Here is a 24,329-nt window from a genome sequence, read left to right as displayed (position 1 = left end):
TCAGTGATTCTGTGAGTTGTTTATAAAAATCATACACTGTATTTTCACCTTAACTCTAAATTTCTAACTTAATTTAACAATAGGAGCAGCTTTTCTGAATGTGAAGTGATGCTACTGTAAACATCTGTGTTTTTATGAATTGTAAAATATGTAAAGATGAGTGAAGAGACTTGCTTGTAGATACTGACATGTTACATGGGCACTTTTAAACTAAACTGAATGGTGCTTATTTTGGTCAGTTAATTCACTAGGAGGTATTGAGAGTTGCACACATCAATCAGTTACCCCAAATTAGTTCAGGGAGTTTTACAGAAGGAACAGGTGCCATCTACCCTTCACTTTGCAGGGAAAACTTGACCTTTAGTGGACTCTCTGAGTAGTTCAGCGAACTGTATAATTAAAGATAGAGACAAGTCTTTTCATTTAACCTAAGTTCTAGACACAACAGTACTCTATTATATTGCCATAATGTTGCATAATGAATTGGGTTTAACTAGGAATTGTTTTCATGTATAAGTTAGATCCTTGGTACTCTAAGATAGCTTACAGACAAGAATATCAGCAACAGTTGGGAAATTATTAAAATGTAGAATTTCATATTAAAACTTATTAAAAATGTTCCTCCCAAGACGTATGAAATTGGAATCTGCATTTTAGCAAGATCCTAAGGTCATTTGTAAACACATTTAAATTGGAGAAGCACCAGGTTATGTGACCTTCATAAGAAAGGCTTTAAAAGGAATCCTCTGATCAAATATGGAAATGAAAAGGATAGGCTTTAAAGCCCTTCCCAAGCCTGAGACTGGATGGAACTCTCTGAGAAGATAAAAGAAACAAATCTTAAATTTGCATCTAATCTGCCTATCCCTTATTCTATCATTTCTCTTCTTTGAGGGAAAAATTATTTAACTCACTTGTTTCTCTTTATTGGTATCTTGTCTAAGGAAATCAAATTAAAAATTGTAAGAGGCATTTTTCTGTCTTTTCCAAAGTGTAGATCAAATCTTAGGTCTGGGCAACAAAAAGCATTTAAATAACAGAGTTTAGCTAGGTAGACTTTGCCTTTAATGTCAAAAACATCAATCAACAAATTTCTCCAATGGGCGGTGAATTTAAAAATTCAGTGTTATCATCGGCATACGGTGAGCTCTTTCCTACCTCGTCCTGCCTCTTCCTTCCCAAGGCTATTACCCTGCTTCAAACCACAATCACTTATCATCTGAATTTCCACAGTACTTCCTGCCTAGTTTCTGAATTTTCACATTTGTTTCCTCCAATCCATTTTTTTTTATATATATTGTAGCCATTGTATAATATCTGAAGTAGAACATTGATTGCGCCACTTGGCTTCAAATTCTTTCAATGTTTTCATTTTTGGAAAAAAGCTCAAACTTTTTAATATTCCTAGTAATCATATCCTTGCTCTACATTTGCCTCCTTTCTGCATCCATCTCCTGTACTCCACATTCAAGGGATATTGAATTCTTGTCACTTCTCCAAGTATTCCTTCTCCTCTTTGGTTTTAGATATTTAATGCTCACCTTTCCTTAAGAGCATATAGTTTCAATTTTTTCTCCTCCTAACTGCCACCTCACCTGGAAACTAACTTATCCTAATTCTCCAAAAATGCTTCCCCTGTGGATGCTCACAGCGCTCTGCTCTTCTCTACCTTTGTACATTTTTTTATATATATTAAATCATCCAATTGCTAACAGAGTTTTTTGAAAGCATTATTTTAACTTCTTATGGCAAATTACTTCCTAGAAATAAAAATGACCTTTTTGTTAAAAAATGGTTTGATTTAGGTGATTATAAGATAAGAAAAGTAGAAACAAGATAAACTACTTTGGTAAGAAATGAATGAGTTGAATAAGAAATGAGTAGGAATTTGGGGTCTGGCTTAAATACCCAAAGGGCAGAAAATGTAAAAGTGAAAATAGTGTAAGAATCATCATCTGGAGCTAGACTTTATGAGAAAATTTGATTTAGGAAAAAGGTTTGATTTATAGAATGACCAAATAACTTACATAGAACTTGTAAGTTACAAAGTTTTGCTAACTAATTATAATAATAAGATTTTTCATATGCCCTTTTAATATGTATGGTGCAAAAGACTTTTGTGGCTTGCAAACTACTAATATATGCTGCATCCACTAAAGAGAGCTGTCTTTTATTTTTTTATTTATTTTTTATTTTTTTAAAGATTTTATTTATTTATTTGAGAGAGAGAGAGAATGAGAGATAGAAAGCACGAGAGGGAAGAGGGTCAGAGGGAGAAGCAGACTCCCCGCTGAGCAGGGAGCCCGATGTGGGACTCGATCCCGGGACTCCAGGATCATGACCTGAGCCGAAAGCAGTCGCTTAACCAACTGAGCCACCCAGGCGCCCAAGAAAGCTGTCTTTTATGACTAGATTAGCAAGAACCCAAGGGGAAACAGGTGTAAAAAGGCGATGCATGACTCAGCAGAAGGAGCTTGGAAGCAGAAATGGGAACAAGAATTTAAGGAAGAGGCAATTCATGTAGTATTGAGTTTTTCGTATGACATATCTTAGGAAACACAAATAGATGTCATTAAAACATGTAAGACCGGGGTAACCTCAGCTGATATCTGATTTAATCACAGCCGTACTCCCCACTAGGTTTCTTTTCAGTTGTAATTTCAGTAGACATTTGGTACCTTTCTTGGACTCTGGAAGCTATACAGAAAATACTGTGAAATAAGTAAATGAATGGATTCAGATTAAAAGAGGATTCATATTTAAAGGCATGCTTTATCCCCAAACGCTATCATTCCTGAAAGTGGTGACCGCAAAATTTCCTTCCAGCTCAAAAAGAACTCAGGTACTTTTGCCCATGGAAAATGAAAATGTTTATTGTATTTAGAAAGAAAAGTATCTAAGCTATCTGATGGGTTTATCTTTGTTCTTGTATCGCTAATATTATATGTGTCAGTTACCTAAAAGGTAGAAATGAACATTTGAATTTGGCTCCCACAAAAAAAGGATTTTGTAGCTCCGTCATCACTATATCCCCTGCACCAAGAAGAATGCTAAGCCAAGTATAGTGATTCAATAAAGTTATTGTGAATGAGTGAAAGACTTCCTAACCCAACAAACTATAGATAACCACTAGAAGCAGTGTGAAAAAAATTTGAGAAAACTCCATAAAAGAGTTGGGAATGTTTCAGATAGAAGAAAAACAGTAACAATACGGGAAAAACAATGGAAAGTCTTGCTCACTTTCCCTTTCTTTACATATGAACCGTAAAATATCACCTGACTTTGAGGTGTTTGAGAAAGCATAAGGCACAGAGGAGATATTTAGAATGTGAATCAGACATTGCTAGGGGTAAAATTTTCAGTCAAAAACCAAATTCCTCCTGAAGCCTAGACTTTTGGAGAAAACCCCTTTGCTTGGGGACACAGAACAGTTAAAAAAAAAAAATCTGACAAATGTATGTAATGTTAACGAACATTTATAAGGTTGTGATTTTCTGGAATTCTCAATTTCTATGTGTAATGAATAGAATTAACTGGGTTTTTATTTAGTTGGTTTTAATTAATACTGAAAGAGTAAGGAGGAGAATACCAGCTATCTATATTATAGTAGGTGGGAGTGGGACCAGCTACATAGCTTGTAGGGCCCAGAATAAAAAGTAAATGCAGGAAGGTCCTTTGTTCAAAAATTATTAGACATTTCAAGACATCAACAGCAGAGCATTAAACCAAGTATGAGGACCTTGCACACGCAAGCCAGTGCCATAGGTCCTGGTTGGGAGTGATGCTAAGTGTGATAAGATGTGCTAAAGTGGCAATCTGTGCTTCTATGAGCAAATGTTTTTGACACAGAAGCTATTTACATAAGGACCTAGTTGAATAATAGCTTAAGATTATAATATTTTATATTTTCATTAACTCCATTTAATACTGAATTCAACTGTATCTTTCCTTTTTAGAATGGTAAAATTGGGGCGCCTGGGTGGCTCAGTCAGTTAAGCATCCCACTCTTGGTTACGGACCAGGTCATGATCTCAGGGTCATGAGATCAAGCCTTGCGTCAGGCTCCCCACTCAGCGCAGAGTCTGCTTGTCCCTCTCTCCCCATCTGCACTTCCCCCTGCTTGATTGCTTGTGCTCTCCCTCTCTCTCCTTAATAAATAAATACAATTAAAAAAAGAAATGGGAAAATTGGAGACCTATTAGACAGTATTAGATGATAACTTATCTTCTGATTGAGGATTTCTCAGCCAACACAATGAGGCAAAGATAATTAACATTTATTAACCAATTAGTATGTGCCACATGTTGCAGTTACATAGACTCATTAATCCTAAGGTTAAATCTTTGTTATTATCATAGAGTCATGTGTAATTAATGAAATAATTAATAAAATTAAGTAACCTGTCAAAGAATCACACTCTCAGTAGGTAACTAATTAAGAATCAACATCCATATTTGTTTTAATATGAGGAAAGAGAAGCTTCTCTGATCATTCCTCTAACAGAGCATGCATGCTAGCTATCTTTTCTTCTTTCCCAAAGGAAGAGAAGTTACTAAAATGATTGATTAGAGCCCAGGGCACAAACTATATGTTAAAAAAACACAAGCCCATAAATTTCTCTTGTTTTTATCCCTTATGATATACAGTTATTGTTGTTGTTTTTATTTATTATTTATTTTGTATAATCCCTTCACTCACTCTGTCAACTTTCTATGAAGTCAGACGATGATTTCAATTTACATTGGGGGCCCCTCCTATGCCTTAAACCTAAATCTCCTTTTACTGAGCTCTGCATTAGCACACTGAGATCTTGTAAAGTTGTATTTTGACACCTGCTCTGTCAGTGTATCTTCTGTCCTCAGCTAGAAGAATGGAATGATTGGCAGAGTAGTATTTATATACTTTTGAGTCTTTAAAGGCCATAGCATCTGACCTCATCCTTCACTTCCAACATCTTGGAGACACAGTAGCCACATAACTTCTGAAGTGGGCATGATTTGTACTCAAGTCAGGATCTGAAACTTGCTGGTGATGTCTGGATAGTCACTTACCCCTCTATATTTATTATCATATCTATAAGCCAAGTGATAACCAATTTCAGTTTTGTTTTCAGGATGAAATGAGGTAATGAATGGATCATGTCTAACTGCAAAATCCACTCTATTTGACACAAACAACAACAAAAATAGTAATTAGGAAAAGCTCTATGTTGGTCAGGGTTCTCTAGAGAGAGAGAGAGAGAGGGCATCAGGAGAAAGAGAGAGAGAGATGAGAGATTTATTATAAGAATTAGTTCATGTGGTTACGGAGGCTGAGCAAGCAGTCCCACTGTCTGCTTCCTGAAAACTGGAAAGCTAGAGAAGCTGGTGGTATTACTCAGTCCCAGCCCTAAGCCCGAGAACCAGTTACTGAATCAAATGCTAACCTCTTGCAGAAACAACTTTACAGAAACAGCCTGAAATATTTTACCAGCTATCTGAGCATCCCTTAGCTCAGCCAAATTGACACAAAATTAATCATCACAAGTTCAAACATGTATTTTTTGGGGAAAAAAGACCTAGTTAAAAATATATTTAAAAAAAATCATTAGAAACAGTATTTTTTGAAAATAGCTTTGAGACTCCCAATAAAAAGCGAGTAAGAGAGGCATGCTGCATTTCAGATTAGATACTGCCTGATTAGAGTAGTTAATTACATTACGAAAGCTAGGCCTTTTCAACTAGAAATGATTTCTGGAAAAATTTTATCAACTTGACATCCTTAAAAGCTATTTTTGATCATATATGACAAAATTTGGCAAATATTCTAGTTTCTCATGTCTCTATAAAAGCTAAAAATGAAATATTAACCATTACTCAATGAGTGTGTTTCTATGGAGACTAACATAAATAATGTATATAAACTGCTTCCTAATAATACAGCTTATTTGAGGGCTAGAACTTCAAAGACTTTAAGAAATAAGATACTTTGGGACACCTGGGTGGCTCGGTTGGTTAACCATCCTCTGCCTTTGGCTCAGGTCATGATCCTAAGACCCTGGGATTCAGCCCAGGGTCAGGCTCTCTGCTCAGCAGGGAGCCTGCTTCTCCCTCTCCCTCTCCCTCTGCCTGCCACTCTGGCTCTGTCTACTTGTGCTCTCTCTCTGTCAAATAAGTAAATAAAATCTTAAAAAAAAAGAGCAAGAAATAGAATGCTTTAAGATCTTAAAATGCATTAGGAAACACAAGGTCACAATTAATTCATGGCTAAGTTCCTTCCAAGAGCTTGATATGTCCATATTCTATCTTGGTGAGTAAATGGAAATTCATGTGTTTTATAGAAGATATATGTAGGTAGTGTTATTGATACACTGTTCTGAAAATGTAGGACATCTACTTGAATTCTCCTTCAGACAGATGGCTAGTTCATTTTCATAGGGACTTAGGACACGGGAGTACATGTGGTTAGACCACATATATTATTTTTTTCCCTCAAAAAAGAATTTTAGTTTTAGTTAAGCACTCTGACATGTGCAGTTTGAGATCCAAAGTTCAGCCCCATAAAGCTTACAACAGGCCATCTGGAACTAAAAATATTTAAGAACAGGTGTTATAAATTGGCCATTATGTCCATACAGGAGCAAGAGGGTAGTTGAAAATCTGCTTTCAGGTAGAAGTACATCTTGATGGATATTTCAGAATAAATTATCTGCAGAATGTACTCTTAAGTGTCTAAATGAGTTTGTCAGGTTGCATGACTTAAGAACATCTACTTACATTTTGGCAAATGTCAAATTAATTTTTCATTTTCAAATATTTTGTGCTTGATTGATCTTTTGACAATAAATACTTAAAGGAGATATTTTTAAGGTCTCCTTTATAAAATAAAAATATCTCTATCAGGCAATAACACATGCGTCTTCTCACTATAGTGATATGTTTATATCTAACAATCCTTTTTAGCAAACATCTTTATATACATACTTTCCCTTCTTCAAGGAAAAAAAAATATAATCCTTTATTTTGGGAATTTCTTTTCATCTTAATGTAAGAGGGTCTTTGGTTAGCAAGACTGTTTTATTTCACCCACAATATCATGGTCTACATTATATGCACAAAGCCAGTCTGCTGTGTATGTAGTTCAGCTCATATCCAGTGAGAAATGAGAAAAAGGAACTCCTGGAATTTTGATTTTTTGTTTGTTTGTTTGTTTGTTTGTTCGTTTTTAGTCCTGTGATATGATTGCCCTGATATCCTCCTAAATTTCTGTTTTGACAAAGTTGAATTATAGGAATTACTAGATTTTCTTTCTTTCTTTTCTTTTTATTATTTATATATTTATTTCTTTTTCTTTTTTTTTTTTTTTTTTTGAGTGAGAGAGAAAGAGAGCAGGGAGGGGGGCCAGAGGGAGAAGGAGAGAGAGTCTTAAGCAGTCTCTGAGCTGAGCACAGAGCCCAACATGGGGCTGAATCTCATGACTCCGAGATCATGACCTGAGCTAAAATCAAGAGTTGAACTCTCAACTGACTGAGCCACACAGGCACCCCAGATTTTCTTTCTTTCAAAGTAAAAATTGGAGTTTTGCTCCTTGGAATAAAAGACCTTAGACTGATTTCCCATCAAGAACATTATTATATACTACTACATGGAAAGAACCATGCTAGGAGCTAGGTTTAGAGTTTATAAAGAAAAATGAAATTTAATCCTTATCCATGAAGAATTTGAAGTCAAATATATAAAGGAGAAAACAAACCCCTAATAACAGAAGGAATATGAAAAACACTTGCAATTGAAGAATATACAAATTGCCATTGAAAACACAGGTTTCTGTAAAGATGGATTTCCTAAGCCAGAAAATTATGTGCCATTTTTTTTCCCTCCCCTTCACTTTTCAAATTCAATTTATTAACAAGTTTGTCCATCCTATCTATGGTCTTGAGTTCTTTGGATTTTTCCCTATTTCATTGTCTTACCTTCCTTAAGGATATGGATTGTGTAGCATTTAAGAGAGTGAGCTCAGAAATCCGAGTACCAGAACTCAGAGCATACCACTATTACTTAGCAGATACTTCATTTGGGAAAAGTCATTTAAACTCTCCATAATTGGGTTTCATCATTAGTAAAGGTGAAAAAGAATACTTACTCAAAAAGTTAAGTCTAAAGGAGGTGCGTCATTTTAGCATCCACTGAAATAACAATCAGCATTAATTATTTGGTATTATTGCTGCACCTTTTTATTTGTTTCATGCACAGTCCACTCCCATTTACCCTTCACCCAACCAACTGGACTTGTTTTGATTAAGATGTAAGCGTGATCATTCCATTTATCTATTTACAGCTTTTCAGGAAATCCCATTTGCCTGCAGGATGAAGTCCTAGTATTTTTTAAGAGCATGCTAGGCCTTTAATCCTGAACTCCTTGTTTATATATATATATATCTAGTTTCATATATGTCCACTAATGTACCCTCTTCCAGCCGGTGCCCCTTCTCCTCACCTGCCAGACCCACTCTTGGTACTCCAGATTCTAGAAAGAATGAACTATGTACATTCAAGTCTTTAAATTGGCAATGCTGGGGAGCCTGGGTGGCTCAGTCAGTTAAGCGTCTGCCTTCGGCTCAGGTCATGATCTCAGGGTCCTGGGATCGAGTCCCACATCGGGCTCCCTGCTCAGCGGGGACTCTGCTTCTCCCTCTGTCCTCCCCCCTCACTTGTGCACACGCATGCATGTGCTCCCTCTCTCTCGCAAAAATAAATAAAACCTAAAAAAATGAATAATGAATTGGCAATGTTGTTTCTCTTCCGAGTCTTGTACTTGCTGAATTCCCATTGCTCTCTTCAATCTGTCGCCACTCACCTCCTTTCCTTCGCCTGACAGACCCAGTGTTACCTCCTCCAGTAAGCTGTCCAATTGTACCCTTTACTGCATTGTTTCCTTCTCTGTGTGTGCTTCCTGTGTGAAGCCTGTACCACCCCAAATCATAGGATATAACCACAGTGTACTATGATGTCCAGTTTCCTTGTCAATTCACTGTTACTTAAAGTCAGGACCAGAATTATTTAATTATTTTACGTTAGATTATACCCAGAGTGTGTGTGTACACACAGTGTGTGTAATCTTAATATTAATGTAGTTTATATTTAATAGAAAGAGGTAATGTTTTCCTTGAGTCTTGAAAAAAAAGTGTTCCTGGTTTAAAAAAAAAAAAGGCAAAACTAAACAAAACCTTAGGAGAGCAGATTAATCAGAAGTTTGTCTGTGAACATTTACGAATTGCAAAAAAAAGAAAAAAGATTGTTACATATATGTTCAGAAACCACAGTATAAACTATAGGTAGAGATTACTGTTCCTTTATGTTCTTGTTTTGCAAAATCAAACCCTGCTATTGAAATCTGGAAATATATGTATATAACATTATATGACTCTGTATGGAGAGGGAACATGGCAGATTGGGAAAATTATATCTGCACTATAAATGTGATGTCCCGGGTTAGAATTCTTGACATCCAACATGTTGCCTGGTTAACCTTCAGCTACTTGGCTGATCTGATCACTGGTTTCCTCAGGCACATTTTGGGAAAATGGTTTTTTAAAGTCCCCTCTAGCTTTCAAAATCCTAAAATTACTGTCTGTTATGGGCTGAATTGTGTCTCCCTAAAATTTATATGTGGAATCCCTAATCCCGGATGCATCAGAATGTAACTGTATTTGGAGAGGGGGTCTTTAAAGAGGTGATTAAGTTAGAAAGAAGCCTTTAAGGTAGGCCCTAATCCAATCTGATTGGTCTCCCTTTAAGAAAAGGGAATTTGAGCACATAAACAGGTATCAGGGATATGCTCACACAGAGGAAAGACCATGTGAGGACACAGCAAGATGTCCATCTACAAATCAAAGGGATGTGGAGGCCACTTTTAGGCAGATAAGCTTGAGGGATGGGAAGTAGAAAGGATACACAGTGACCACCTGGCTGAATATAGACAGGACCATCAGATGACCCACTTCAAAATATCCAGGGCCCTAATCAACCAATGGGCTACTTACAGCCAGACACAGTTACCAAACAAGGGAGAATTCCAAACGTTGCCATATCTCCTCATCTTCTCCTTAGAACAACAGCCCCCACCTGCTGCCTCAGTGGAGGCAACCTCTCTTCTGTTCCTCCTGCCGCTCCCTTGCAGTGTCTTCAATAAACTTCTATCTCCTTTGTTCTTCCTCCAGTGAATTCTTTTACGTCCCATGCTACTGGCTTCCACCAGACTGTGGGCCCACATTTGGGGGCCCTCTTCTGATGGAGAGAGACACCCCATTTAGATACCACAAGAGAGAGGCCTCAAAAGAAACCAAACATGCTGATACCTGGATCTTAGACTTATAGCCTCTAGAATTGTGAGGAAAATTAATTTCTGTTGTTTAAGCCACCCAGTCTCCAGTATTTTGTTTCAGCAGCCCTAGCAAATGAATATACTGGATAAAGTAATTGATGTCAAAAATCAAAGTCGTGGTAGGCAGAATAATGTCTCCCATAACGATGTCCACACCTCTGAGGAGTGGAACCTGGGGATACGTTGTCTTACATAGCAAAAGAGACTAGTAGGTATGATTAAGGGGATCCTGAGACCTTGGATGGCCTAATTAATCTAACTATATGAACTTTTACAAGTAGAGAAAGAGGCACTCCACCTATCCTTACACTAGCATTAAAGTTGGGGCAAGGGAGCAATGAGTCAGGAACAAAGGCAGCCTCTAGAAGCTGGGAGCAATGCTCAGCTGACGACCCCAAGGAAAAGTTGATCTCAGACCTACAACCACAAGAAACTGAATTTTTTTCAACAATCCAAATAAGGAGAAAATGAATTCTCCCCTAGAAATGTAGCTCTGACCGTAACATTTAGTCCAGGGAGACCTGTCAGACTTCTGACCTACACAACTATACAGTAACAAACTTGTATTGTCTAAAGCTACTGCTTATGGTAAATTTGTTACAGCAACAATGGGAAACCTGAAAACATGTTCTGTTTCATCCAAAGTCTTCAGAACAGGATTTCAGTGTGTTTGTTGTGTGGGTATGCCCTGAAAGCTACAAGTTTCCTGTAGTTTTTCCTTTTTCAAGTATAAAATTCAACTGGCATCTTTTACAAACTACTTCATGTGCTTGTCACACAGCCTTTCATCCACGAATAGGCTGTAATTCACCATCATCTTGTTGACGAGGCTATGTTTCGTTTCACACATCATTGTTCATTAAAATAATACGTACCAGAGCCTTACAGAGTCCAACTGCTAACAAATTTATAGTCAATTAATTTTAGTGGGTGAAGAGCAGTTGAAAACTATACATGTTTTTCACCTTTGTAATTCTTTTAGGAAATTTAGAAACTGTAAACCAATTACAATATAATATTTTAAAAACTATTTCCTAAAATTTACTTATAGTGGTATTGAATCCTATGTGAAAATGGAAAAGCATTTAATTATTTTTAAGCATTAAAATTTTTGTCTTTCCACTTATTTCAAAATTATAATTACTTCATTCTTTTTACTTTAGTATTTAATCTTAAATACGAAGTACCTATATTGCGTGTTGACCTAATTCCTGCTTTCAGTAATTTTCCAAATACATTTTCTGTAATCTGAGAGGAAGAATTTCCTGAATACCATGTAAAAAATGTTGCTGTTATTTCTAAAGTCACTGTGTTGCTTATCTACTGTTATCCAGAAATATTGCTCATACTTTGATTTGATGAAAGGAGAAAATATTTATATGGTTTTGATCAGTTTGCTGGCACGCTTTCCGTTTAAGTTAAAGCAGAACAAGAACATTATTGATCCATGGTAAGAGATGGAGCTGCTAAGCACGCAGCAGTTTCCAACGCTGTGAAATTCTGCACTTGAAATGCAGCATTCACTAACTGTTTAACAGTGTTCTCCAGGGGAATTTTAACTACCTCGACAGCTGGTGGTGACAAATATAGCTAAAAATAGACCAAAAAGATTTCCTGGTTGCTGGGAGGTCAATTACATTGTCTAAACCAGAGAATTCAACAAGAAGGAATTATTCTAAATGTGTGTTTCACAACCATACAAGAATTGCTTGAAAGTGGGAAAGAATCAAAGAAATGAGATCATAGGTACAAAGGATTTTAAATTCCATGGGTTTATGAAGGACTATAAAGCCATGTATTACATTGAAGGAGATGCCTTTGGGGGAATTAAAAAAAAAAAAAAGGCAAAGGAGACTAGGGAGGAAGTATTCACTATAGTTTGAATAAAAGGTGCGATATCACAAGATATCAGCATATCAAAAAGAGTAGGAAGAATTTTCATTTAAAAGTAAAAACACAAAGTTGAAATGAAGAGCAGAAATTTGCAACTAAAAGGAAAAGTGTCTCAGAATGAACTATTAAATCCTAGCAGGTGTCCATCTGTCCTCAGGAAGTTTCAACTTCCGAAGTACACAAAGGTTTTTGAAGAAAAACAAGTTTTTTACTTAAAATTTCACCCTGCTCCTAATCTTTTAAAATATAAAATATCTTTTTACTTGTAGCTTACTATCTTGATTTTTCTGTTTTTCACTTTTTAGAGAGAAGCACAATGTTGATCTTTAGAGATCTCGGTGATTTTTCAGATATAAGATATTTCCTAAATATATGTAAATGTGAAAGATATAATGGACATGTACATATTGAGAACATATTATTTCAGTAGAATAATGGGTTTACATGTGTATTTATATACATGTCTGTGCATGTGTATTATGTTGCTGGACAGAACAAATTCTGCAAGCAGCGTCCATGTCACATCTGATGGTAATTACTATTAAATGCACAACTACTCAGATCTGAGTCATTTGGTAAAGCAGTATGAACTAGGACTTACTTTGACTCTGTGGAGCATGCGTAAAATTTCTTCCCCTTATACTTTTCTACAAATCACAAGCTAAAGTTCAACAATTTTGACTGAAATATTAATTCATGTCATAGAAGAATATATCTTATTCTACTTTACTTTTTCACTTAAATCACATCTTTTAATTTGTAGGAATACTGTATATAGACTCTGGAGCCTGACTGCCTGGAGTAGAATAGCACTTGCAATCTTTCTTTGGGCTAGTCTTCTTGAGTTTTCTCCTGTGTGTAAAGGGGGCTGTTTGGAGATTAAATGAGTTGACCTGAAAAGCAAGGAGAGCAATACATTATGTAATTAGCACTTGTTATTAGAACATAAATTAGTTCATCAACTGGTATAAATGACTAATAGCAGATATATATAGATATATCTATCTATTTATCTGTCTATCTATCTATCTATCTATCTATCTATCTATCTATCTATCTATCTATATTTTTTTGAGAGAGAGAGCCCTGGAGTGAGCTTGTGGGGAGGGATAGAGGGAGAGGGAAAGAGAGAGAAAATCTTGTGTGGGGGGTGTTCAATTCCCATGACCCTGAGATGGTGACCCAAGCAGAAATCAAGAGTTGGATGCTTAACCAACTGAACCACCCAGGGACCCCTCAGATTACTATTTTTTTTTTTAATGTGGGAGAGGAAATTACAGATCAGCAAATGATAGGCCCATGAGCTGCTCTTACTGGTAGGATAAGGAATTCATAAAAAGACAATTGAAACTGACACTACTTTGTAGATGAAGCACCGACTTTTTCTAAAGTGTGTTCTGAGATAATCCAGGCAGTATAATTCTATCAAATGCTCCATAATATCCCAAGATAGTCTCCAAAATGTTGACCAAGACTGAAATCATGATGGCTTTCCGTGGGCAGCAATTGACATGAACATTAGTTTGAATAATAAATATATAATCCTAGTTCTGTTTAGGCTTTATTTGATTGTAAAAAGAAATTTACACTTGCTATTTCTAGAAAGAGGGAATGGAATTTGTTCAAGGATACATTTGGGATAATAATGGAGACAGACAATTACAGGAAAATCAAGAATAGAAATCATAGGATTGGAAAGTTTCAAGGAGACTGGAAATTGATGCTCTGTGTCTAAAGTAGTTCTAAGGATCTCAGAAACAATCCTTAATGGACATTCATAAAGATTCAAAATGCCATCCATACTCAGCCACTCTGACTCTAACCTTCTTTTGAATTCAAATTGTTATCCTCCTGCTAAGGAAATGTAAGAATTGAAAGAATCTGACTTAAATAGTCAACTATCAGCTCTGAATAGATAGGCCACCTTAGAGATTATGGTACTACCTGGATTGTCTTTCTACAAGCTTTGTCAAATGAGATCTTGTGGCAAGAACTTGGTCACCCAAGATTGAATCCTCCATCAGACTTTGAGTTGGGCAATTTCTTTTTTAAATAATTTTGCATAGCAAATATGATTTTGTTCTTTTAAAAATTATTAGCCTTTTTTGAACAGTATACACAAAAAATATTAACCGTCACCAGTTTTAAGTATATGATTCAGTGAATTTTGACACTCATCGACATAGTTTTATAACTACCAGCACAATCAAATCCTAATAAAAAATATATCTTGCTAACCACAAAATGTTACCTTGTGCCCTTTTGTGGACATCTGCTCCCCTCAGCTGCTGGAAAACACTGATCTGCTATCACTATAGTTTTACCTTCTCTTAGAATTTAATATTTATTCTGTCTTGTCAGAGAAAAAGAAAATTAACACCTTTATCTGCCTATTTATTTTTAGTTATGTGAGTCATCCTAAGACATATTCAATGAACATGTTATCTATATCCTACAGACATCAGTATCTTTACTAAAAGCTGTTGTTTTAAGAAGTTAAAAAATTACAAAAACCACATTAGGGTAGGGAAATATGGTTGTGTTTTTGGATGTGAATATTACTAAATTACTTTAAAAAAAGGTGTTGGGGTGCCTTGGTGGCTCAGTCAGTTAAGCGTCTGCTTTCAGCTCAGGTCGTGATCCCAGTGTCCTGGGATGGAGCCCTGCATCTGGCTCCCTGCTCAGTGGGGAGTCTGCTTCTTCCTCTGCCTCTTCCCCTGCTCATGCTTGCACCCTCTCTCTCTCTCAATTAAATAAAAATCTTAAAAAAACCCACATTAAAAATAAAAACTAAATATTGTTATTTTATGATTGTCAAAGAACAAAATTATTCAAATAGTATATTTTCCTCAAAACGAGATCTAGAATAGGATCTCAAACACCTGGATTATTTGTTATATTCCACTTGAACTGTCTAAACATCTTTTATATGTTGGAAGCAGAATACTTGGCAAATTTCTTGATTTAATACAATAGTATTTTATCTCAGAATATCACGGAAACATAAAGGGAAATGCTTCCCTAGTCTGATTTTAACTCCCAGTGAAATGTCTGATAATATGAAGGAAAAATGTGGAGTAATGAGTGAAAGTCAATCCCTAGTACGTTTTACAGTGAATATGGGAGCTACACCTTAGAAACAAGAGTAGATTAAAACAAACAAATAAAAAAGGCAGAAATAAGGTTTGAAAGCATTTTCTAAATTGAATATATTTTAAAGACTAAGCTCTTATTTGGCATTAGATGAGCAAATATAATAAAAGGGAAACTTACGAAAAAATATTTGATGTGATTAATAGAATGTTCACAGATCTTAGGGATAAGATAGCAAAATTAAACATAATAAATATAGATAGTATTTATTTAGTTCTTACTCTGTTTCAAGTACTTTTTAAAGCTCTTTCCAGATAGTAACATATTTGACCTTTATACTAGGAGGTAGATATCAGTAATAACTCCAATTTACAAAAGGTGAAAATGAGATATACATAATTTAAACAAATTGTCCATGTTCAGAAAATTAGTGAGTTGGACATCCAGTGTTCAAGCCCAGAACCCTCTTAACAATTGCAAAATAATATAAGAAGTCTTATTTATATATTATACTATCAAAGATCAGAGGTTATTTACACCAGAAGTAGAGGACAAGGTTTCCTTGGATCCTTATTTTCCATGTATTTTTTAAATTTATTAAAATGAAGAGGACAGGGGTGCCTGGGTGGCTTGTTGGTTAAGCGTCTGCCTTCAGCTCAGGTCATGATCTCAGGGTCCTGGGATCTAGCCCTGCATCGGGTTCCCTGCTCTGCGGGGAGCCTGCTTCTCCCTCTGCCCTTCCCCCTACTTGTGCTCTCTCATGCTTGCTCTCTCTCTCAAATAAATAAAATCTTTAAAAAAAAAAATGAGGAGGACAATTGTTTTTGCCTAATATTCCCTCTTCCTTTTATATATCAGAATAAATTATACCTATAAGATATATATCCCCTCTAGAAAAGTAGAGGTTCATAAGTAAAATACTTTGAAATCATTTATTTTTTTGAAAGACATTTAGAAAATCTCTCCAGAACTCTCCTGTGGGCATAATGGAGAAACTTAGATTTGTACTTCCTGGAAAATGTTAACAAGGATTACTGATTTACGCATAGATGATTTACTGGACTGAGATTTCTACAATAGCCAAGGAAATAATTTGTTGAGCATTAAAATGGCAATTCCCACGATGTGTGTCAAATTGTCCCACTAAAGTAAATCTAAAATGTGAAGAGAGCGAAACTATCCTTCTGAATGGCTGTGAATATCCTCTAATGGAGATTACTTCAATCTGGCAGGGCCTCCTTTAACAAGAATTTTTATTACTAAATACAGAATATATGAGTGTCTACATTTTAAGTTTGAGATGACTAATTATTTAAAATTATCATTTTGAAATGTCAATTTTAATCAACTTTGTGGGACCTCTATACCCTTCTACTAAACCCATACCACTACCCTTTCAGAATATGAGTATATTCACATTGGAGAAGTGTGGGCTTAGAATAAAATATTGAAGGCATGGTTTTGTGATATTTATATATATATATACACACACACATATATAAAATTATATACATATATATTCATTGTAAGAGATAACTCATGAACTGCATGCAAAATAAGCACTCATGATTATTAAGCATCTCTGTAGATGGTTTACATTTGATATACTATTTTAAATAATTTTTAAGATATAATCTATCAGCAGTAAGTTGTGTCCATTTAAAGTCTACAAGTAGATGAATTCTAAGATTTTCTATTATTTATTTGAGAGAGAGAATGAGAGAGAGAGCATGAGAGTGGGGAGGGTCCGAGGGAGAGGCAGACTCTGCCCAGCAGGGAGCCCAACCCAGGACTCGATCCTGGAACTCCAGGATCATGACCTGAGCCAAAGACAGTCGCTTAACCAACTGAGCCACCCAGGCGCCCTACAAGTAGATGAGTTCTAAAAGATCTATGAATTTGTGCAATCACAGTCACATTTAAGATATAAAATATTCCAGTCGTTTCTGTTTTCTCATTCAGGTCCTCATTTCCTAATTCTTCATCCCTCAATTATTGCTACACTTCCTCTGTACTCTTTTGTGACTGGACTTTTTCTCTCAGCATAATGATTTTGAGAGTCATCTGTTATATTGCTTGTATCATTAATGTAATCCTTTTTATTGCTGAGTAGTATTCCATTGAATGGATATGCCATGATTTGCTTCTCCATTCTTTTGATGAATATGTGCACTGTTGTCAATTTTAGTTTTTATGAATAAAAGTGTATGAGATTTTACATGAACTTGTCATTTCCCTTCAGGAAGTTTCTCAGATTGGAATGGCTGAATGACATAGGGACTTTATTTATTAATTTTTAGGAAACTACCAAATTATTTTTCAAATAAATTATACCATCTTAGATTACCAACAAAAAGTGTGCAAGTCTCAGTTGTTGTATATCCCCACCAATACTTGCTATTGACATTTTTTTAGTATTATCTACTTTTTATAATTGTTATCTATGGTAGGATTCAGCATGTCATTTCTCCAACATTGGTAGAAACAGTCCTCCTATTTATAACGTATTATTGTATGTTCAAATAATCAACTATATAATATAAAAACAAGGAGACCTGGCTTGAGAGAAATATAACAGGGAAGACTTCAAAAACCATTGTTACTCTAGGCCCTGTAAAACAAAACAGAAAAATAAAATAATAATGATACTAATGCAAACTAAGGACTAAGAATAATTATTTATGAGGGAGTAAGATAGTTCCATTATGGCTGTTGTGAAAATTAATAAAGGGAAACCTCACTAAAATGGAGTTGAAATGCCAGAGTGGGGAGTTCTCATGCCCTACCACTCCTCATCAGTGGAAGACCCCAACAGGAAAGAAGTGGTACCTTGCAAATCAGTATTACTTGACTACCCCAGCAGGAGAAGGAAATGTTTCCTTCTCCAGCAACTGCCCAGCCAATGAGAGATTGTCACAACTCAGCCAATGAAAAACCACTATACTTTGAACCTTCAGTTTACTCCAAAGGACTTTCTGTTTATAACACCCATCCCAACTTCCCACTTTCCTCTAAAGAAGATCTTTCCTGTTTGTGCTTCAGACTTGCCTATGTTTTTGCCTTAGCTTGCATGTCCTGAATTGTAATTCTCAAATAAATCCATTTTTGCTGGTAAAATAACTGACAGTTTTATTTTTAGGGTTAACATTGCCAATATGATAATTTTGTTCAGTTTTCAGTACTATAATGTGAAGTTATTTAATTTATGAATGTGTTTTAATTAAAATAATGTAGAATGTTCACCATAGAATAGTTGGTTTCTAGAGCAAATAATCCTAGAAATAGAAAGGTGAATCTTCATGAATCATTTGTCAAGAATGTTGGAAAAGAATTTAAGCATAGAAGGAGAGACTAAGTGATCTCCAGTGTCCTTTCCAAGTCCTTCATTCAATCAGTTTTTGAAATCTATTTTATAACCTATTAAAAGTAATTCACACAAAGAGAAAAAATATAGGTTTATAAGAAAACAAACTATGTAGTTATATTGCATTTTAAATATTTAGGAATAATTATCATCTTATAAATTGTATAAAGAATACTATTGTTTTATAAAACAAATTCAGTTCCATATTTAAAAAAATAGTGAAAGGAATCTTTCCTTTTCTTCTTTTTGTTGAAGTAAGCATGCTCTCCCTATTGCCATGAGCCACAGGACATATAATACAAAAAGGGGTGCAAAACATGATTAAGAGTAGAGGTAGGGGCAAATATCAGCAAAAGAAAATGGATAGCATTAAAGTGCTATATTAATATCTACAGTGAAATGTCATTAAGTCATCAATGTCTTTTGCCACATGGGTCTATAGATTAACTCATCTGAAAGAATGAATTGATTTATAGCCACATCATATTTTTGGGTTAAAGGCAAAAATGTAAAAAGGTAATTAATCTCCAATTAGCATTATATTTTACCATGTTGGAAGTTATTCCATAAAAAAAATCACAAATGAGTGAATACCAAGAAGAAATACTCTAGAATGGCCACTTTTGAAATGCAAAAATGAAAGATCACCTCCTTCTGTTTATAATATTCACTACCACTTTAAAATTCTGTTAACATAATCTTAGAAGGGGTTACAAATAGACGACAATGAGGTTTAGTTTAATTTCATATCCGCACAGAGTTTAGTTGATTTTGGTTTTGACTTCATAATGATACCAAGGAGCTGGGTGTAATTATTTGTTTAGAGAAATTTGCTACAACAGAGTTCCCTATTTTGGTAGTATTTTCTTTACTCTTAGGAAATGCCCTAGAATTGCCTCTTTCCACCAGATTTCTTACTGGTATGTTATGAATGATTAAAGAAAATCTAAAGGGCACCTGGATAGCTCAGTCAGTTGAGCATCTGACTCTTGATTTTGGCTCAGGTCATGATCTCAGGGTCATGGTCTCAAGGTCCTGAGATCTAGCCCCATGTCAGGGTCAGGCTCCGGCTCCGTGTGGAGCCAGCTTAAGATTCTCTCTCTCCCTCTCCCCCTCCCTGCCTCTTTCCCTCTTAAAGAAAAACAAACAAACAAACAAAAACACACACACAAAGCTAAATTTGCCTTAAAAATGCCTTAAAAAATAAAAAGGCACAGAAATTTAACTCTGTAGTATCTCAAGCACTGCATCTAAGTATATTTGTATGTATTTGTTGTTTTAGAATATTACACTGGCATTTATAAATACCAAATATATTCAGACACATTTCAGTCAAAATTGTGTTCCTAGTGGGGGAGACATTAGGAAAAGGGTAAATGGGAATTGATGACCATCTCTCTTCTTCAGCAGCTCAGGAAAACAGCTGAGACCCGACTTGAAGGGCAAGCGTTCCACCTGCCTAGCCTGAAATGAGCTAATTGCCTACCTGTCAATTCATCCTTCTGTTTCCCTTCACTCATAGATGGCTTTAAACAATGTGAAATTCTTTCTCTCTCTCTGAATGCAAAGAGGAGGGCAGGACCTGACGAAACCAATGGTCCTTTATGCTATTTACCATTTCACATTTTTAAATACAGAGTGCTATCAAAGCAGGGATCAACTTTTCTATGCGCTATTTTTTAAAAAGAGAGGAGCTTTCTCTAGTGTCTTAGATACTGCTAGTGTTGTATTTGAAATTCATAAACAGGATTAACTTGGCTAAGCACATTCATTTAAAACTTAGATATTTTTATGGATTCTCCCTAGCCCTCTCGATGTATAGAATCTCTAAAATACAGGCCCAATACCTTGAACACTAACTATGGGATAATCAAGTTTAAGATGGGTATTTTTCTCTTTGGAGGGAGCTGGGGAAATCTTACTTCTTATTAGAATGTAACTTTGTATCTAAATAGGTTATATAAGAGATCCTTAGTAAAATGATACAGTTTAAAATACAAGTTAAGGTGGGGTGGGGTGGGGGTGCCTGGGTGACGCCTGGGTGGCTCAGTTGGTTGAGTCTGCCTTCAGCTCAGGTCATGATCTCCAGGTCCTGGGATGGAGCCCCAGGTCAGGTTCCCTGCTCAGCGGGGGAGCCTGTTTCTCCCTCTCCCTTTGCCACTCCCCCTGCTTGTGCACTCTCTCACGCTCTTTTTTTCTAATAAACAAATAAAATCTTTAAAAAATAAAAGTTAAGGGGAAAAAAATTTTCCTGGATATTTGGAAAGCCCCAAATTCCCTCCTATTAACTCATTATTCAATCAGTGATCAGCCGTCACTCTGCTTCTTTAACCCTCTTGTTAGTATCCACAGATTCTGGGGGTATATATACAGCCCTGCAGCAGAGTTTATCATCTGACTGTCCTGGCTTCTTCAGCAATACAGAGTCCTCTGCAATGGTATTGGGGAAAAAAAAATCTCTGTTGAGCACAAACTATAAGGAAACCTTACTGCTAGTTGTCCTGAGGCATACAGAGACAAATCAACTCAGTGACCCCTCATAAAATTTACAGTCCAAAGGGGAGATACACTTGTAAAAAGCACACCTGTATTTAAAGTCCATATCCTCCGTATTAACTATTTGGAAAATGATGTGAAGAGGAAAACGCACGAATGAATCATATGGAAAGTGGTTTCATTCTCTATAAATGTAAGTGCTCAAAAATACCATGGTAATTTATTAGTGCTGTTGGGAGAGGTTCTGGACAGAAATAGCTCCAGGGATGGTAATTATCCTGAGACAATGAAGCTCTCCAAATTACAGGTATGATAGAAATGATGTTGCCTGAGTAGTGTGGACATGGAACAGAAAAGGTAGATTTTTGTTTGCTACCTGAAAAATGTTGACTATATTCATTGACAGCATAATAGATGTGTGTAGCAAACGAACACGTAATAAGATTATGGGTTCAGGCAAAGGCATAGGCAGCAAAGTGATAGTGCAGAGCGGAATCCAAGAATTTATCAGAAAATGAGCTGATTTAGACAAGCCGCATTTTGTTTAACAAGATCCAGGTTCCTTTTGTGGCATACATATTTTTCGTGAAGTTGTAATTCTTGTTTAACACGGAAGAATACTATGGAAACTTCAAAAAAAAAAAGGACAGTAGGTGCTCAGGACAGAATTGAGGCTGGAAAATCTTCCTGGGGGTTGATACCTTAGGCGTACATTTAGGTATTTGTCCTTGTCAGGTAGGGCTGTCACTAAGGGGTTTATAACAACAGAATTTTTTTTTTTTTTTTCCCTCACACTTCTGGAGCCTGGAAGTTCAAGATCAGGGCACCAGAAAGGCCTGGTTTTGATGAGAGCCCTCTTCTGGATTGTAGACAACCATCTTCTCATTATATCCTCACATGGGGGAAAAGGAAGAGGAGAGAGACCGCTGGGGTCTCTTTTAAAGGAGAACTAATCCCATTCAGAGGACTCTACCCTCAATACTTAATCACCTTCCAAAGGCCTCACCTCTAAATACCATCTCCTGGGGGATGAGAATTTTGGCATTTGAATTTTTCGGGGACAAAAAGATGCAGTCCATAAAAAATATATACATAGTTAAAAGTCAGGAAGGTAGGGCTTTGGAAAGAGCTTTTTGGAGAAATATAAGAAAGTCTCCAGTAGTATGTTCAAGAAAGGCATAATTTGATGCAAATAAAACATGGGCACAGGAAGGAAGTAATTTCGCTATAAATATTTTAAACAGTTTTGTGTATCTATAGAGTGGCACAAGTTATCAAAACATGTAAAAATACTTGTTGGATACTTTGAAGAGAAGTTTCTTCATATATGTTTAGGAAGGCAAGTTTTTTCCCGTTTTCATTAACTCAGGTAACAGAAAATCAATTTGGGCCCAACTTGTAACCCTCCCTCTATTTTTTTTTCTTTAGCAATTAGGAATTTGCCATAGGAGAACTCAGAATGTAATGAATAAGTTAATTTTGAGAAAGGATTTGAAGTAGAGAAGATTAACCCAGCAAGAAAACAAAACAAAACAGATGATTATTACCTACTACAGACAACATGAAGAATGCATCAGTAAGTTGTAGAATGCAGCGTGTTTAGGTTAAGGCAATGGGAAAATATAAAAGTTTTTATGAAGAATATCAGGGAAGATTTTTCCACTTAAATTAATAGAGAAGTGATTACCTGGTGAAAATGATATTTAAAGTGAAGAGAAGGTGACTTTTTCAAATATGTCAAAAGCTCTGGAAAAAATTAATAAATTGACTCTTACCTGAGAAGTCAGTGAATCTTTCAGTAAGAGGTTTTAAAATCAAGAGACCATTCAGAACGAAGCTGCCACTTAAATGGCCAATGTCTGTTAGAGAAAGCGGAGGGATGTGATTACGGTAATTGAGTCAGCATTGTCCTTAAAGGGGCTCTTGGCAGCTTCCAGAATGACTCAACAGATAGAAGGTAAGTTATAAAGTGTTATATAATAGCTCCCTCCTGGGGAGCGGTGTATCTGTATGAGGAAAAAAGGAAAACTGGCAAAAAAATGAGAAGTGAAAAAAGTGTTCACATTCACAGGGAAAATTAACCTGTTTGGTATTTCACTTATATGATGAGTTAGCAGCGATGAAGCAACAATAAATCAGATGTGTGGGCCAAGGAGAGATTACAGACAAAACATTCATTGAAGTTACCCACAGCGTTCAAATGTATGATATGTACTCTTTAGGTTTAAGTGACCTTGAAAGTTTATACTTAAATAGAAAATCGTTGTTCGTAAGTAATGGATACATAGAATGGTGGGAATAGCATAGAGCTTTGAATACAAGCAGTTGCTTTAGAGAATCGTGCCAGTTGCCCTTTGCTCTATATTTCCCAGCACAGATCTCTGTTCATTCAGTATCACTGCATTGCCACATTCTACCGGCAACTTCGTTCCTGAGAACTTCTAACTTTAAAGGAATGTAGGACATTAAAGATCATAAAATAAATGAGAATTTAAGAAGGGGTATAGATTTGGGGGGAAATTCTATAAATTTCGATACGGTAATACTTTATCTAATATCCTCCCTCAAAATAAGAGAGAGAGTTTTGGAAAAAGATTTAGAATGCCTTAGTACTTTTGGAATGGCACATCAGGATTTCATAACCACCAAATCTTATTTTCTCCCTCCTCACACTTGATGGGCGATGTAACCCTGTTGTCAGTTTCTTTCCTCTTGAGAGTCTTTATTTTGTTCTCTAGCTCTCATCATTTTTTTATTCTGTTAATTACCAGATTTTTGTTATTTGCTCTTTTCTAAACATGGCTCCTAAATGGATTTATTCCTCTCATTTCACATGATTTATTTTAAATTCTCTACTGATGTACTTTGAAAATTCACTTCAGTATTGACAACTCTCAAATTCAGTATTGACAACTCTCAGATGCTCTGCTCCGGCTCTAGATACTTATTTTCATCTCTTGGCTTGTGGCTCCATCTTAGTATGGTGCCTGCTCTTGGCAGCCTATCAAACAAAAACCTATTCATCTTCCCCTCTTTGATAATATCAGCAAATCCTGAGCCTGCCACTATTTTCTACTAAAAATCTTACCACATTTTTTTTTTGTTCTTTCTCTTTTATATC

The sequence above is a fragment of the Callorhinus ursinus genome, unplaced genomic scaffold (assembly GCF_003265705.2).
Source record: "Callorhinus ursinus isolate GAN/ISIS: 27379988/994484 unplaced genomic scaffold, GSC_fseal_2.0 scaffold1, whole genome shotgun sequence".
Classification (NCBI taxonomy): Eukaryota; Metazoa; Chordata; class Mammalia; order Carnivora; family Otariidae; genus Callorhinus; species Callorhinus ursinus.
This window is presented reverse-complemented; position numbering follows the sequence as displayed.